Source organism: Ceratotherium simum, chromosome X, assembly GCF_057802395.1.
Source record: "Ceratotherium simum simum isolate JZ-2026a chromosome X, ASM5780239v1, whole genome shotgun sequence".
NCBI classification, from domain to species: Eukaryota; Metazoa; Chordata; class Mammalia; order Perissodactyla; family Rhinocerotidae; genus Ceratotherium; species Ceratotherium simum.
This window is the reverse complement of record NC_141940.1, coordinates 51,062,554-51,078,562: the sequence shown is the minus strand read 5'-3', so window position 1 is coordinate 51,078,562 and position 16,009 is coordinate 51,062,554. Positions and strand designations below refer to the sequence as shown.

The window sequence follows — 16,009 nt, the reverse complement described above, 5'->3', positions numbered from 1 at the left end:
TATTGTTTTCATCTAATTTGGAAAATCTTCAGCCATTATTTCTTCAAATATTTTTTTTCTGTCCCCACCCCTTTCTTTCAGAGACTCTAATTACCTGAAGTTATCTCACAGCTCATTGATGCTTTGTTCATTTATTTTTTTCTCCTCTGTGTTTTATTTTGGATACTTGGTGTTGTTATGCCTTCAAGTTCTCTAATATTTTCTTTTGCAATATCTAAACTATTATTAATCCCATCCAGTGTACTTTTCATCTGACATTGTAGTCTTTGTCTTTGGAAGTTTGATTTGGGTCTTTTTTAAACATCTGCTATGTCTTTACTAACTTAAGTCTATGAAATATAGTTATAATAACTTATTTTCATGCCCTTGTCTGCTAATTCTAGGATCTGAGTCAGTTCTTGGTCAGTTTCAATTGATTGATTTTTCTCCTCATTATGGGTCATATTTTCTTGCTTCTTTGCATACCTGATAATCTTTGATCAAATACAGACATTTTGAAATTTACCCTGTTATGTGCTGTATTTTTTTTTTTTTTTTGTATTCCTACAAATATTCGTGAGTTTTGCTCTCAAACACAGTTAACGTGCTTGGAAATAATTTGATCCTTTCATATTTTGCTTTTCAAATTTTTTAGATCAGGCCAGAGTAGTGCTCAGTCTAACCTAATTATTACCCACTACTACAGCAAGACCCATCTGATAGTCTATCCAATGCCCTGAAATCTTGAGGTTTTTGCAATATAGGTGGTGGGAACAGGAACCATACTCCACCATGTGAGAACACTGGGCACTGTTCCTTCTAATCAGATGGTTCTTTCCCTAGACTTGGGTAATTTCCTTACATGCATGATCAGTATATACCTGGATTCTCAAGGGAGGCAGCCTCTACATATGTCTGGAATTTTCCCTCTATGCAGCTCTCTCCTCTACAGTACTTTATTCTATGGAATTTAGCCACCTTGGTGGAAATTAGCCATATTGGTGTCCCCGGTCTCTAAACTCCATTGACTCGACTCAAGAAGGTCACTGAGATCTACCTGGGAACTTCACTGCACATGGCCTGGAAACTCACTGAAGGCAATAACCTTGGACATTTGTAGGGATTACCTTGTTAGCTTTCTGTCTCTCAGTGATTACTATCATTGCCTGATATTCAGGCTGTTGAAAACCATTGTTTAATATATTTTGCTTGTGTTTTGGTTATTTCTCACAGGACGGTAAATCTGGTCCCTGTTTCTTGATCTTGGTTAGAAGTTAAAGTCAGTTTTTAAAAATATATATAATTATGAAATCATTATAATTTGATTATAAATATAATCCATTGTAGCTCAAATTGTCCTGTTTTGATCAGTGAGAGCCCTTTCAAGCTGGCTTCTGAAAGAGCCAAGGAGTCCCTCATAGTTTCCTTGCTTTCCTGTTAACACGTTGTTTCAGATGGATTTTGTACATTTCTTGCCTTAAACCACTCATTCCTCCAAGGATTCAAGAGAGCTATTTTGAGGAAGAGAGAGGAAGGAATGACCCAGGCCTGAGATACTGAGAATGCCACAAGGAGAACATCAAGAAGGCAAAAGATGGCTAGAGACTAATTGGAAAATATCCAAAGAATACCCAACAGCTCAATAAGCAAATGTAAGGTCTGTTACAGCTTTCAGTATTCCTCTCACTATCCACTCCCCCACCTCAATACACACACAGACACACAACACATACTCATTCACAGCAAAAGACAAAGTAAATCTTTGACATTGGTTGCTCTGGAATATGGGCAGCAATGGAAATTCACATCAAATATGGGCAATTCTGAGCATTAAATGTACATTCAATTTTCATTTTAGAGAATAGACTCCTAGGTATTTCTTTCGTGATCAGTCTTCTAATAAAAATGTTTTGGGAAAATTCCATAAAAGATACGAGGCCCAAAGCAGATTAAAATTCTGTGGCTCTAAAATAATTTCTCAACTTTTAATATTTTGGAGGAAAAGAACATGGGGGAGTGAAATCCATGAATGATCTACTCAAACTCTTGTTTTTAAACACTATTTTCAACTTATATATTTAGTAAAAATTACCACAGTTAGTAAAAGGAAACAGATCTGACTGTCTCATTTTTCCTCTTTTTCTTCTCCCAGGCTGATCATTTTAGAATAGTTTAGAGGCCAAAAAAAGCAAGCGAGGCAAGAAAATAGCACTGATTATTGTGCAAAAGAGGTGATCACCCAATCCTTGATAATCAACAAGTCATGCAGCCCATTCGATAATGCAGGTTCACGAGAATGTTTGAGCAGATTTCTCCATGTGAGTTTTTGGTATCTGTGCTTCATCTTACATTTGGAAGATTATTTGTGTCATAACTAAAAAGATCTCTTGGGATGTTAAAAGGCAGCTGTGATTGTTGAGTATTGAGACTTAACTAGTGTCCAACTGTGATACACGAGGTTATAAATCATAAAACATTAGTCAACCTTAATGTATTTTTCAGGTTCAAATTTTGGATTAGTACATTACCCACCATGTCTATAATATGTCCTGTTTAAAACCATTGCTATTTAGGGGGGCGGGGTCAAGATGGCAGCGTAAGCAGACTTGGAACTCACCTCCTCCTGTGGACACAGCCAATTTACAACTACTTGTGGAAAAACTACCCCTGAGACAGAACTGAAAACTGGATAAGAGGAACTCCTGCAACAATGGACAATCCTAACTGAGGTAGAAGAGGCAGAGACTCCCTTCTGGAGAGGAAAAATGCCGCCTTCACAAGCCGCCAGCTTCACAGCTGCCCAGGAGCAGTGCACAGGTACACAGCCTCCCTGGAGGAGCGGGGCCCTGAGCCGGGAAGCGCCCCCGCTGTGGGCATTTTGTGGACCCAGCACAATCGAGATGAGTGGCATAATATCTGACTTTGCCTGCTACTAAAGCATTGGGGAGCACCCCCAGAAAACCCGGTTCACAAAGAAACTAAAACTGGCTCTTAAAGGGCCCACGTGCAAAATCACCCGTTTCAGAAAGCATCCTAAAATCACCAGAAAGAAAGGTGCACAGTGCCTTGGTGACAAGAGACTCACCTAATAGGCCCTGAGTGCATCTTGGTGAGGGGTGAGACCTCTCCAGGGACTGGGACATTGGCGGCGGCCATTGTTGTGGCCTGGTGTGGGCGTGCTGACACAGACGCCATTGGAGTTCTCCCTGAGGCCTGCTAGCCCAGGTCTGTTCCACCCGCTGAGCACCAATTTAATCCAGCTCAGCCAGGGCAGGCAGCCCACCCTAGAGACTGGCCCCACCCAACAACAAGCCCTCAGGCAACTTGTGGGCCTGCATAGATTGGTGACTGGATTCTCTGCAGCCTGGCAACTGAGCCGACTTCAGTGGGGCAGGGTGTGCACAAGGAGCAGGTGGAGAGTGTGGGGCGGTGGTGGAGTGTGTGGGGCTCCTGCCGTGGAGAGACTGGGTCCGCTTGGGGAGATCGGGGTGCTCACATGGGGCAGGACTGTGTTGACTGTGTGTGTGGACCTGTGGGCGGCAGAGCTTGTCAGCTGCAGAAGACTTGTGCTTCTCAAAGACCCACATAGGAGGTTTGCCCCACCTTCCAAAGCCTGAAACGATTGGGTGCTCCTGTGCCTGAGGCCAGCCCCACCCAGCTGCAATCCTCAGAGAGCTGACAAGAGACCTAATAGGCTAGAGGCTTACAGCAATTGTAAGGCCCTGAGCCTAACAACCTGCCACGCTGGGGGCCTACTCACTTAAAAGAAATACTGCAACACAAATGTGGTATTAGAACTTGCAGCCAACTGTGCTGGGGCTCCCCACACCTGATAAAGAGACTGAAGGGCCCACAACAACTACTAGCAGCTGAGCATTACAACAGCTGGCCAGGAGCATAACTCGGCCTCCCTGGGTGCCTACAGGGAGAGCAAACAGGCCACAACAGAAGGACACACGTAGCCCACATAGGGGTAACCCCTGGAACATTGAGAACTGAGGGAAGCACACTGGAAGCCTCCTAAGGCATCACTTACATAAGGTCACCTATCCAAGTGCAGGAGACGTAGCTGACCTGCCTAATACGTAGACACAAGCACAGGGAAAGAGGCAAAATGAGGAGGCAAAAGAATACATTCCAAGTAAGGGAACAGGACAAAACCCCAGAAAAGGAACTAAGTGAAACAGAAATGAGCAACCTACCTGACAGAGAGTTCAAACTAAGAGTGTTAAGGATGCTCACTGATCTGGGGAGAAGAATAGATGAACTCAGTGAGAATGTCAACAAAGAAATGGAAGATATAAAAAAGAACCAATCAGAAATGAAGAATAGAATACTGGAAATGAAAAATTCATTAGAGGGACTCAAAAGCAGAGTAGAGGATACAGAAGAACAGATCTGTGAGCTGGACGAAAGACTAGCAGAAATTACCCAAGGTGAACAGGTAAAAGAGAAAAGAATTAAAAAGAGTGAGGACAGTCTAAGGGACCTCTGCGACAACATCAAGCACACTAACATCCGTGTTATAGGTGTCCCAGAAGGAGAAGAACGAGACAAGGGGGCAGAGAATCTATTTGATGAAATAATAGATGAAAACTTCCCTAACCGAAGGAAGGAAACAGACATCCAGGTACAGGAAGCACAGAGAGCCCCAAACAAGATAAACCCAAAGAGGCCCACACCAAGACACATCATAATCAGAATGTCCAGAATTAAAGATAAAGAGAGAATCCTAAAAGCCGCAAGAGAATGTCAAGTTACATACAAAGGAAACCCCATAAGGCTATCAGCTGACTTCTCAGCAGAAACCTTACAGGCTAGAAGAGAATGGCACGATATATTTAAAGTGCTAAAACGAAAAAACTTACAGCCAAGAGTATTCTACCCAGCAAGGTTATCATTCAAAATGGAAGGAGAAATCAAAATTTTCCCAGATAAGCAAAAATTAAAGGAGTTTGTCACCAAGAAACCAGTGCTACAAGAAATGTTAAAGGGACTGATTTAAGGGGGAAAGAGAAGACCACAAATAGGAAAAATTATCTATTTCCACGATTAGAACGTAATGGATACAAATACACAAAAAAGAGGTTAGATATGATATCAAAAACATAAAAGGAGGGAGGAGGGGAGTTAAAGAGTACAGCTTTCAGACAGAAGTCAAACTAAAGTGACCATCAATTCTGTATAGAAGAAGAAAGGAACAGAGAAGGACTACTAAAACACTGAGAAAAAAAAAAGTTAAAAAATGGCAGTAAGTACATACTTATCAATAGCTACTTTAAACGTCAATGGACTAAATGCTCCAATTAAAAGGCATAGGGTGGCTGACTGGATAAAAAAACAAGACCCATATATATGCTGCATACAAGAGACACACTTCAGACCTAAAGACACTCACAAACTGAAAGTGAAGGGATGGAAAATGATACTCCACGCAAATGGCAATGAAAAGAAAGCAAGGGTAGCAGTACTCATATCAGACAAAATAGACTTTAAAACAAAAACTGTAAAAAGAGACAAAGAAGGACATTATATAATGATCAAGGGAACAATCCAACAAGAGGATATAACACTTGTAAATATCTATGCACCCAATGTAGGTGCACCTAAATATATAAAGCAATTATTAACAGACATAAAAACAGAAATAGACAGTAACACGATAATAGTAGGGGACTTTAACACTCCACTTACACCAACGGATAGATCATCCAAACAGAAGATCAATAAGGAAACATTGGCCTTAAACGACACACTACAACAGATGGACCTAGTAGATATATACAGAGCATTCCATCCAAAAACTGAAGAATACACGTTCTTTTCAAATGCACATGGAACATTCTCCAGGATTGATCACATATTAGGCCACAAAACAAGTCTCCATAAATTTAAGAAGATTGAAATAATACCAAGCATCTTTTCTGACCACAACGGTATAAAACTAGAAATCAGGGCCGGCCCCGTGGCTTGGTGGTTAAGTGTGCGCGCTCCGATGCTGGTGGCCCGGGTTCGGATCCCGGGCGCGCACCGAGGCACCACTTCTCCGTCCATCCTGAGGCCGAGTCCCACATAGAGCAACTAGAAGGATGTGCAGCTATGACATACAACTATCTACTGGGGCTTTGGGGGGAAAAAATAAATAAATAAAATCTTTAAAAAAATAAATAAATAAATAAAATAAAACTAGAAATCAACTATAGGAAGAAAATCAGAAAAGCCACGAATACGTGGAGATTAAACAAAATGCTACTGAACAACGACTTGGTTAACGAAGAAATCAAAGAAGAAATCAAAAAATACCTGGAGACAAATGAAAATGAAAATACCACATGCCAGAATTTATGGGATACAGCAAAAGCGGTTCTAAGAGGGAAGTTTATAGCGATACAGGCCTATCTCAACAAACAAGAAAAATCTCAAATAAACAATCTAACAATGCACCTAAAGAAACTGGAAAAAGAAGAACAAAGCCCAAAATCAGTAGAAGAAGGGAAATAATAAAAATCAGAGCAGAAATAAATGAAATAGAAAAAATTAATAAAACCAAGAGCTGGTTCTTTGAAAAGATCAACAAAATTGACAAATCTTTAGCTAGACTCACCAAGAAAAAAAGAGAGAAGGCACAAATAAGTAAAATAAGTAAAATCAGAAATGAAAGAGGAGAGGTTACAACAGACACCTCAGAAATACAAAAGATTACAAGAGAATACTCTGAAAAGCTATATGCCAACCAATTCGACAATCTGGAAGAAATGGATAAATCCTTAGAATCATACAACCTTCGAAAACTGGATCAAGAAGAAGTAGAGAACTTGAATAGACCAATCACCAGTAAGGAGATCGAAACAGTAATCACAAACCTCCCCAAAAATAAAAGTCCAGGACCAGACGGCTTCCCTGGTGAATTCTACCAAACATTCAAAGAAGACTTAATACCTATCCTTCTCAAACTCTTCCAAAAAATTGAGGAGCGGGGGAAGCTCCCTAACTCATTCTACGAAGCTGACATTACCCTGATACCAAAACCAGACAAGGACAACACAAAAAAAGAAAATTACAGGCCAATATCACTGATGAGCATCGATGCAAAAATCCTCAACAAAATACTAGCAAATCGCATACAACAATACGTTAAAAAGATTATACACCATGATCAAGTGGGATTTATTCCAGGGATGCAGGGATGGTTTAACATTCGTAAATCAATCAACGTAATACACCACATTAATACAATGAAGAATAAAAATCACATGATCATCTCAATAGATGCAGAGAAAGCATTTGACAAGATACAGCATCCATTTATGATAAAAACTCTGAATAAAATGGGTATAGAAGGAAAGTACTTCAATATAATAAAGACCATATATGAGAAACTCACAGCTAATATCATCCTCAATGGTGAAAAACTGAAACCTATCCCTCTAAGAACAGGAACCAGACAAGGATGCCCACTGTCACCACTCCTGTTTAACATAGTACTGGAAGTCCTAGCCAGAGCAATCAGGCAAGAGAAAGAAATAAAAGGGATCCAAATTTGAAAGGAAGAAGTGAAACTGTCACTATTTGCAGATGACATGATTTTATATATAGAAAACCCTAAAGAATCCACCAGAAAACTTTTAGAAGTAATAAACGAATATGGTAAAGTTGCAGGATACAAAATCAACATACAAAAATCAGTTGCATTTCTGTACACTACCAACGAAGTAGCAGAAAGAGAAATTAAGAATACCATCCCATTTACAATTGCAACAGAAAGAATAAAATACCTAGGAATAAACTTAACCAAAGAGGTGAAAGATCTGTACACCGAAAACTATAAAACATTCCTGAAAGAAATTGAAGGAGACACAAAGAAATGGAAAGATATTCCGTGCTCTTGGATTGGAAGAATTAACATAGTTATGATGTCCATACTTCCTAAAGCCATCTATAGATTCAATGCAATCCCTATCAAAGTTCCAACAACGTTTTTCACAGAAATAGAACAAAGAATCCTAAAATTTATATGGAACAACAAAAGACCCCGAATAGCTACAGGAATCCTGAGATAAAAGAACAAAGCTGGAGGTATCACACTCCCTGATTTCAAAATATACTACAAAGCTATAGTAACCAAAACAGCATGGTACTGGCACAAAAACAGACACACAGATCAATGGAATAGAATCGAAAGCCCAGAAATAAACCCACACATCTATGGACAGCTAATCTTTGACAAAGGAGCTTAGAACATACAATGGGGAAAGGAAAGTCTCTTCAACAAATGGTGTTGGGAAAACTGGATAGCCATATGCAAAAAAATGAAAGTAGATCCTTACCTTACACCATACACAAAAATTAACTCCAAATGGATTAAAGACTTGAATGTAAGACCTGAAACTGTGAAACTTCTAGAAGAAAACATAGGCAGTACGCTCTTCCACATCGGTCTTAGCAACATCTTTTCAAACACCACGTCTGACCGCGCAAGAGAAACAATAGAAAAAATAAAAAAATGGGACTACATCAAACTAAAAAGCTTCTGCACATCAAAGGAAACCATCAACAAAACAAAAAGACAACCTAACAATTGGGAGAAGATATTTGCAAACCATACTTCTGATAAGGGCTTAATCTCCAAAATATATAAAGAACTCATGCATCTCAACAACAAAAAAACTACCAACCCAATTAAAAAATGGGCAAAAGACCTGAACAGACATTTCTCCAAAGAAGATATACATATGGCCAACAGACACATGAAAACATGTTCAAAATCACTAACTATCAGGGAAATTCAAATCAAAACTACAATGAGATATCACCTCATGCCCGTCAGAATGGCTATAATTAACAAGACAGGAAACAACATGTGTTGGAGAGGATGTGGAGAGAAGGGAACTCTCATACACTGCTGGTGGGAGTGCAAACTGGTGCAGCCTCTATGGAAAACAGTATGGAGATTCCTCAAAAAATCAAGGATAGAACTACCATATGATCCAGCTATTCCACTGTTGGGTATTTATCCAAAGAACTTGAAAACACCAATTTGTAAAGGTACATGCACCCTTGTGTTCATTGCGGTGTTATTCACAATAGCCAAGACTTGGAAGCAACCTAAGTGCCCATCAAGGGACGAATGGATAAAGAAGATGTGGTATATATACACAATGGAATACTACTCAGCCATAAGAAACGATGAAATCCAGCCATTTGTGACAACATGGATGGACATTGAGGTTATAATGCACAGTGAAATAAGTCAGAGGGAGAAGGTCAAATACCGTATGATTTCCTTCATTAAGTAGTAAATAATAACAACAATAAACAAACACATAGGGACAGAGATTTGATTGGTGGTTACCAGAGGGGAAGGGGGGAGGGAGGAGGGTGAAAGGGATAATTCGGTACATGTGTGTGGTGATGGGTTGTAATTGGTATTTTGGTGCTGAACATGATGTGATCTATGCAGAAATAGAAGTACAATGATGTACACCTGAAATTTTTACAATGTTATACACCAATGTTACTGCAATAAACAAAAAATAAAAAATAAAACAATAAAAAAAATAAAATAAAACCATTGCTATTTAGAAGATAAATTCAAAGTCCTCCCACCCTGCTTTCCACTTTCTACTAGGGCTAAAGTTATGGCTAATGAGAGAGAATCTATCCCTCTCTAAACACCTCTCTGGTAGCTAGATCGTTGTTTATGTTCACCCATATTCAGATAATTCTGATACATGCAATATTAATTTAGAATTACAATTAGGATTTTAAATCAAAATGAGAGTTCTTTGAGCATAATCCATTTTCCTTTTTTTTTTTTTTTTTAATTTTTTGTTTATTGCCTTAGTCTCTCCTCATCCTCACAAAGTACCAATATTCATTCTCTGGGATTATATATAAGCAAGAAAAAACTTAAAAACTCATGAAAAAGTAATTTAAACTCCTTAAGTGACCAAAAAAATTCTCTGTTAACTAGGACAAACTGCCATAAATGTAACATGGAGAGTAGTGTTTCCAATAAACTCTATTAATGAGGAACACACAGGAAAATTATAAGAATAATTATAGAGTATTACTTAAACTGTTTGAGGAAAATAAAGACAGAAAGCCAAATGATTGTGAATTTCATGCATTTCCTTAATGAATGAGCTTTATCTTTCACTTATTTCATTTATCCTCCATACTGCTGTGCTATTAGTCTTTAACATGCATATTCCTAACTCACTAAGTTTCTATTTTCCCCTAATCTATCTATCTATCTATCTATCTTTCTATCTATCTATCTACACTCACATCTACATCTACATCCACCACAGAGTCCCAGAACAATAGAACGTGCCGCTCTGGTCAAGTAGGAGGAAAAGAGATCAATGAGCTATTCTCATTCTAATTCTGATGTGAGCCAAGAATAAAGGTTGCCCATGATTGTACTTTTATTCTTTTGTTTGGACCTGACCTGGTGATTATTCATATATCAGGTAGAGTTCAGAGTTCTTCTCAGGTGGAGGAAGTGTGTGTGTGTCTGTGTGTCTGTGTGTGTGTGTGTGTTGTAGGGGTGAATAAGAGAGAAATTTCAGTGCACACATAAAACATAAACCCAGGGTTTTGTTCATCACAAGGCCTAATGATTAGACCTACCCACTTACTTAATCAGTGATGAATAATTTTATTTGCAGCAGTGCATCAAATATCTCCTTGTGCATGTGAAAGAAGTTATAACCACTCCAATCTCAATTACTCTTCACTGAGACCTCTTGAATGTTAAATACTTCTGGATCATTATAATTGAACCATGTCTGCTTCTAAATGTTATATGCATCACTAATACAATGACCTGAAGAGGAAGAATCAATGGCTGACAGCACTAAGTAGCCAATATGAATAAGGAAAAAATCTAGTTTCAGATTTTTATTTCTGTTTCTCAGTCTTTGTGTACTATATCTAAAGATAAATATTCAGAGTTCTCATCAGAACCTAAGCACTCAGAGAAGAGTTGTTGAACCTGTTTGTAGGCATATTCTGCAGCAATTTTGATGTCATCATCTTACTCCTGAGGGCTTTGAGCCAAGTGTTTGGCCTATTTTCTCTTATCCTAAGTCTTTCTCCTGGCACTGTCAATCACTCCCTGATGCGCTTTTTTACTTTATCCTTATCAAAATCTTTATTTCATTCAAACTGTAAGGATCTGACCCAGTGACTGCTTGGGGCTCTTGAGTTTCATAAGTTCTAGATTTTTAGGCATTACTTGAAAATAAGTCTCTGGAAATTCCATATCTGGGCTGCTAGCGGGTTCATCATCATCTTCACAGCCCAAACAGTGAGACCGCTCTCTCTCTTATCTCTAAAACAGCTGCTATATGTTCATCCTTACTCATTTCCTTCAATCTTGAGTTTTGTAATATAAATTTGTCAGACTCTATTCCTCACATTAAAATCTTTTTACCAAGTTTTTCTGCTGCTCCTCTGTTTGACATTTCACATAGACTCTGGCTTAGGGACACGTGGATTTTAGTAAACTCGTTCTTGCTCTTTGGATCAATCCATAAAACCATGCAACTCTGGGATCTGAAGTTAGATTTCCTTGGCCATGTGAAAGGGTAATAGTGAAGGTGTTCACCATTGTGAGAGGCTTTCAGTGACCAAGAACCTGAAGTGTGTGCACTCTCAAGGGTAAAAGGCAGCCTTGTATTTTGAATGCTATGAAATGTTAGAGTCAGCTATCTTGGAATGATGACTTTCTGGCCAGACTCTGTAAAGTGAGAGAGCCACATTTAAGCTATAATGTTTTAGATGAAGAATAAGAATTCTGCATAGTCGGTTAAATTTATGTATGACAAAAGCACTTCTCGATTCACTTCTATTAGGAATATTCTAGTTCTTTTGCTCCAAAGAAAAGATTTAGAGGACCTTCAATTTACCAAGGAGGCCGTGTTTTGTTTTTTTTTTTTTCCCCTATGTGAAATGTTAGAAAGGAGCTCATTAAATTATTTTATATGGGGAATGATTGCCCCACTTACTTTGCGTATGATATAGTACTGAACCTCAAAATCCAAATTAGTGATATCATTATTCTCTTGTGACAGAAATATCTGATGAATTTTCTGCCAGTTATGTGTTTAATCGTTCAAATTTTATTTATTTTTGTCATGTCCTCTTTGAGTTTTTCTAAGAACCAAATAAGCCAGCCCTGGTGGTCTAGTTGTTAAGATTTGGCACTTTCACCACTGAGGCCCAGGTTGTTTCCCAGTCAGGGAACCACACCATCAATCTGTAGGTTGTCATACTGTGACAGCTGCCTGTTGCTGTGATGGTGAAAGCTATGCCACCAGTATTTCAAATACCAGCAGGATCACCCATGGTGGACAGGTTTCAGCAGAGCTTTCAGATTAAGACAGACTAGGAAGAAGGACCTGGACACCCACTTCCGAAAAAACTGGCCATGAAAACCATATGAATAGCAGTGGAACATTGTCTGATATGGCACTGTAAGGTGAGAGGATGGCGTGAAAGATTGGGCAGGGTTCCGCTCTACTGACCACAAGGTCACTAAGAGTCGGAATCGACTCTATGGCACTAATAACAGCAAGAACTGAAAAAAAAAACTCACAAGCATTGAAGTATTTATAGGTAAATGATGTAATATCTAGGATTTGCCTTAAATAATTCATCAAAGGAAAAGGGGAGCATAGATGAGAAGAGTTGATAAATGTTGAAGCTGGGTGTTGGATTGTGGTGGTTCATTGTAATCTTGGTTCTACTTCTATGTAAGTTTGAAAATTTCCACAATAAAAGCTTAAAAAGTCTTAAACATTATTCTGCAAATAACCAGAGAATCTCTGGCAGAAGCCGAAATGGTATGTTTAACCTTCTGGAGTAAACCTGTCTTAGTCTCAGAGCTACAGATATTCTTCTTAATAAGCAAGGGTGCAAAAACCTGATAAGGGCATTGAGTGGGATTTTCTTCCGTGAAATATCTTGCTTAGGTAAATTATTAGAATATGACTAAAATGAAAACAGAGACTGTAAAATAGCATCCATATAGCTGTTTTTCAAAATTGGCCTTGCAATTGTTTCCGTAAGTGAGTGGAAAGAGACCCCCTGGTTTGTTCCATTTAGTATGATCCTGGTTATACTTTTGTTTTTAAACATGGGAAGGAGGTGGCTGAGAGTGAAACCCTAACCATTTTTCAGGGAAGAGTGAGCAGAGGGTATCTGGCTTGAAATACTAGTTATACCTAGGTTAGAATTCTCAGAAAAGAGTTCCCTGCTTATAGTCCTGCTGCCATAAAAGAATGAAGACCACTAAGGGCTGAAGTCTTCTCTTCAGTATGTTTCAGATGCTGCTGTTTCTCTCTATTGCTCTTTAAACACTTTTGGGGGATGAGGGGGTCTGTCTTACTACTAAGATTTGATGATACCTCATTCTCTTTTGAATAATCTTTATTCATATCTGAAGTAGTTCTAATTTCTAATAATCCTAAGTGGTGTTGATGTTGTGACTGTCAAATAATGGATTGTCCCAGGCATTTCTTTTGCAGCCTTTGGGGATACTCTAATTAGATTACCAAGAACTTTTCAAAATAGAAGCTCATCTTTATTCTCCAAACTTGCTGCTTTTGAAGGAACTTCTTTGTTTTCACTTTTTGGTTTCTTTCTGTGATGTCCTACTATCTAGAACAGTTCCAATGCTAAAACATACCATTGATAAGATTTCATAGCTGTGTGAAGATTATTTTGGTGGACTGCATCTAGAAATAACCCCTTTGATCTGCATCTTTACAAGATATTTTGTCAATAGTCAGGAGGTTGTTATCTTATAAAGTTAACATCAAGTAACTTTGATTTGCTCTATCTGGTCAAATAACCAAATTGTTACTGTTATGACTTAGCTGAAATATCTTTGGAATTCCTCCAGTTTTCTAGTGAACCCCCAGGCTGACTTATTCTATTTGCCACAAATTCAAATGTTCTTTCTTTTTTTTTTTCGTTTTTGTAAAACAAGCCTGCATGCTACAAACTCAGAGAGAACCATGTATTTACAGGACTAATCCTTTTTAAAAATTGCTTTTAGCCAAATAAATAACGTACAGCTTCACTGGAAAGTTTTGATGCTGGGGGAAAGAAGGACTAGGAGATTGATTGTCCTTCACATCCTGAATCAGAGAAGGACACAGGATTTATCCTGGGATTTTTTTCTTTTCTTCCTTCACCCCTTCTAGGGGCAAGAGGTTGGGAAACCACCTCTAACTTTTGTTTTGTTTTTCATTCTTTTATGGTTTATTAAATTATTATTTACCTACAATGCAATTCACCAATTTTAACCGCATAATCGGATAAATTTTGGTAATTGTATGCAAATGTGTAACTACTAAGATAATTAGGCTATAGAACTTTTCCTTCACCCTAAGAAGTTTCCAGCTGCCTCTTTTCACTTCTACATCCAATTCTGCTACATCTTCCCCACCCCCACCCTAGGTAACCATTGACTTGTTTTCTGTCACTATACTTTTGCCTTTTGTAGGATTTCATGTAAAGGGAATCAGTCTTTTGTGTTTGACTTCTTTCACTTTGTGTAATGATTTTGAGAATCATCTACGTTGTTTCCACTACTGACATTTCATTTTTTTTGTTACTGAGTAGTATTCTGCAGTATGAATATACCACAATTTGTTTATCTATTCATCAGTTGAGGTTCATTTGGGTAGCTTCCACTTTTTGGCTATTATGAATAATGCTATGAACATTCATATACAGGTTGTTGTGTGGACATAAGTTTTTATTTTCCTTGGTAAATACCAAGGAATGGAATTGCTGGGTAGTATGCTTAGTGTTATAAGGTGTTGCCATACTATTTTTCATAGTGGTTGTAGCATTTTCCATTTCCAACAGTAATGCACGTGAGTTCCAGTTTCTCCACATCTTAGCCAAAATTTGGTATTTTTAGTCTTTTTAATTTTGGGCATTCTAGTAAATGGGTAAATGTATCTCATTGCGGTTTTAATTTGTATTTTTGGATGACTAGTGACCTTGAACATCTTTCCATGTGCTTATTGGTCATTTATATATTTTCTTTTTTGAAGTGCCTGTTTAAATCTTTTGCCTATTTTTTATTAAATTGTTTGCCTTTTTATCTTTGACCTTTTGATAACTGCATTAGTATTCCGTTGTATAGAATCAGTCTCCTTTTGATGGACATTGAAGCTTTTTCCAGTTTTTTTGCTATTATAAGAAAGATTTTAATTACTGAATTACCTTTAATTATCTTTACACTTCAGTAGACACTGCCAAATTGCTCTCAAAAAAAAAAAAAACCCCTAAAATGCTTTACTAATTTGCTTGTTTTCTCTTTTACAAGGGCCATGCTAATCTTCCAACAATCTTGTGGGGTTTTTTTCTAGTGCTACATCATGAACATCTTTTCAGTTTAATAAATATATATCTTGGTCATAAATTTAGGTGGATACATACTCTTTCGTTGTATGGACATGCTATAATTTATTTAACCAGCTCTTTTTTGATAGATGTTTAGATTGTTTCTACTTTTTCACAATTATCAACAACGCTGGAGCAAGTATCCTGGTTTGTACATATTTTCACACATATCTGAATATTTTATTGTGATAAATGCCTTTCGATACATTTCCAAACTTCCATAAACAAAAATTATAGTAATTTATTTTAACATTTTGTTACAGAAAAATTTCAACATATACAAAAGTAGAGAGAATAATATGATGGCCCCCTTACCCCATGCATCTATCTTTGAGTTGCAACAATTATCGACACACTGGCGATCTTGTTTCACCATGTCAACTTGTTTCACCATTACCCACTTTCAATCATCTGCCCCAAATGGATCATTTTAAAGCAAATCCCAAACATTGTATTATTTCATCTAAAAGTACTTCAAAAAAATCTCAAAAAGATAAAGACTCAAAGATATATACAACCACAATACTGTTATCACAATGATTCCTTAATATATCAAATATCTTGGCAGTGTTCAAATTTTCCCAGATGCCTCATAAGTGAC

At 37.8% G+C, this 16,009-nt stretch overlaps 1 pseudogene; it reads right to left on the bottom strand.

Annotated features, from left to right (window-relative positions):
- Positions 1 to 11,399: 11,399 nt before the first annotated feature.
- On the bottom strand, positions 11,400 to 15,802 carry LOC101396656 (ubiquitin carboxyl-terminal hydrolase 37-like; annotated as a pseudogene).
- Positions 15,803 to 16,009: the final 207 nt, after the last annotated feature.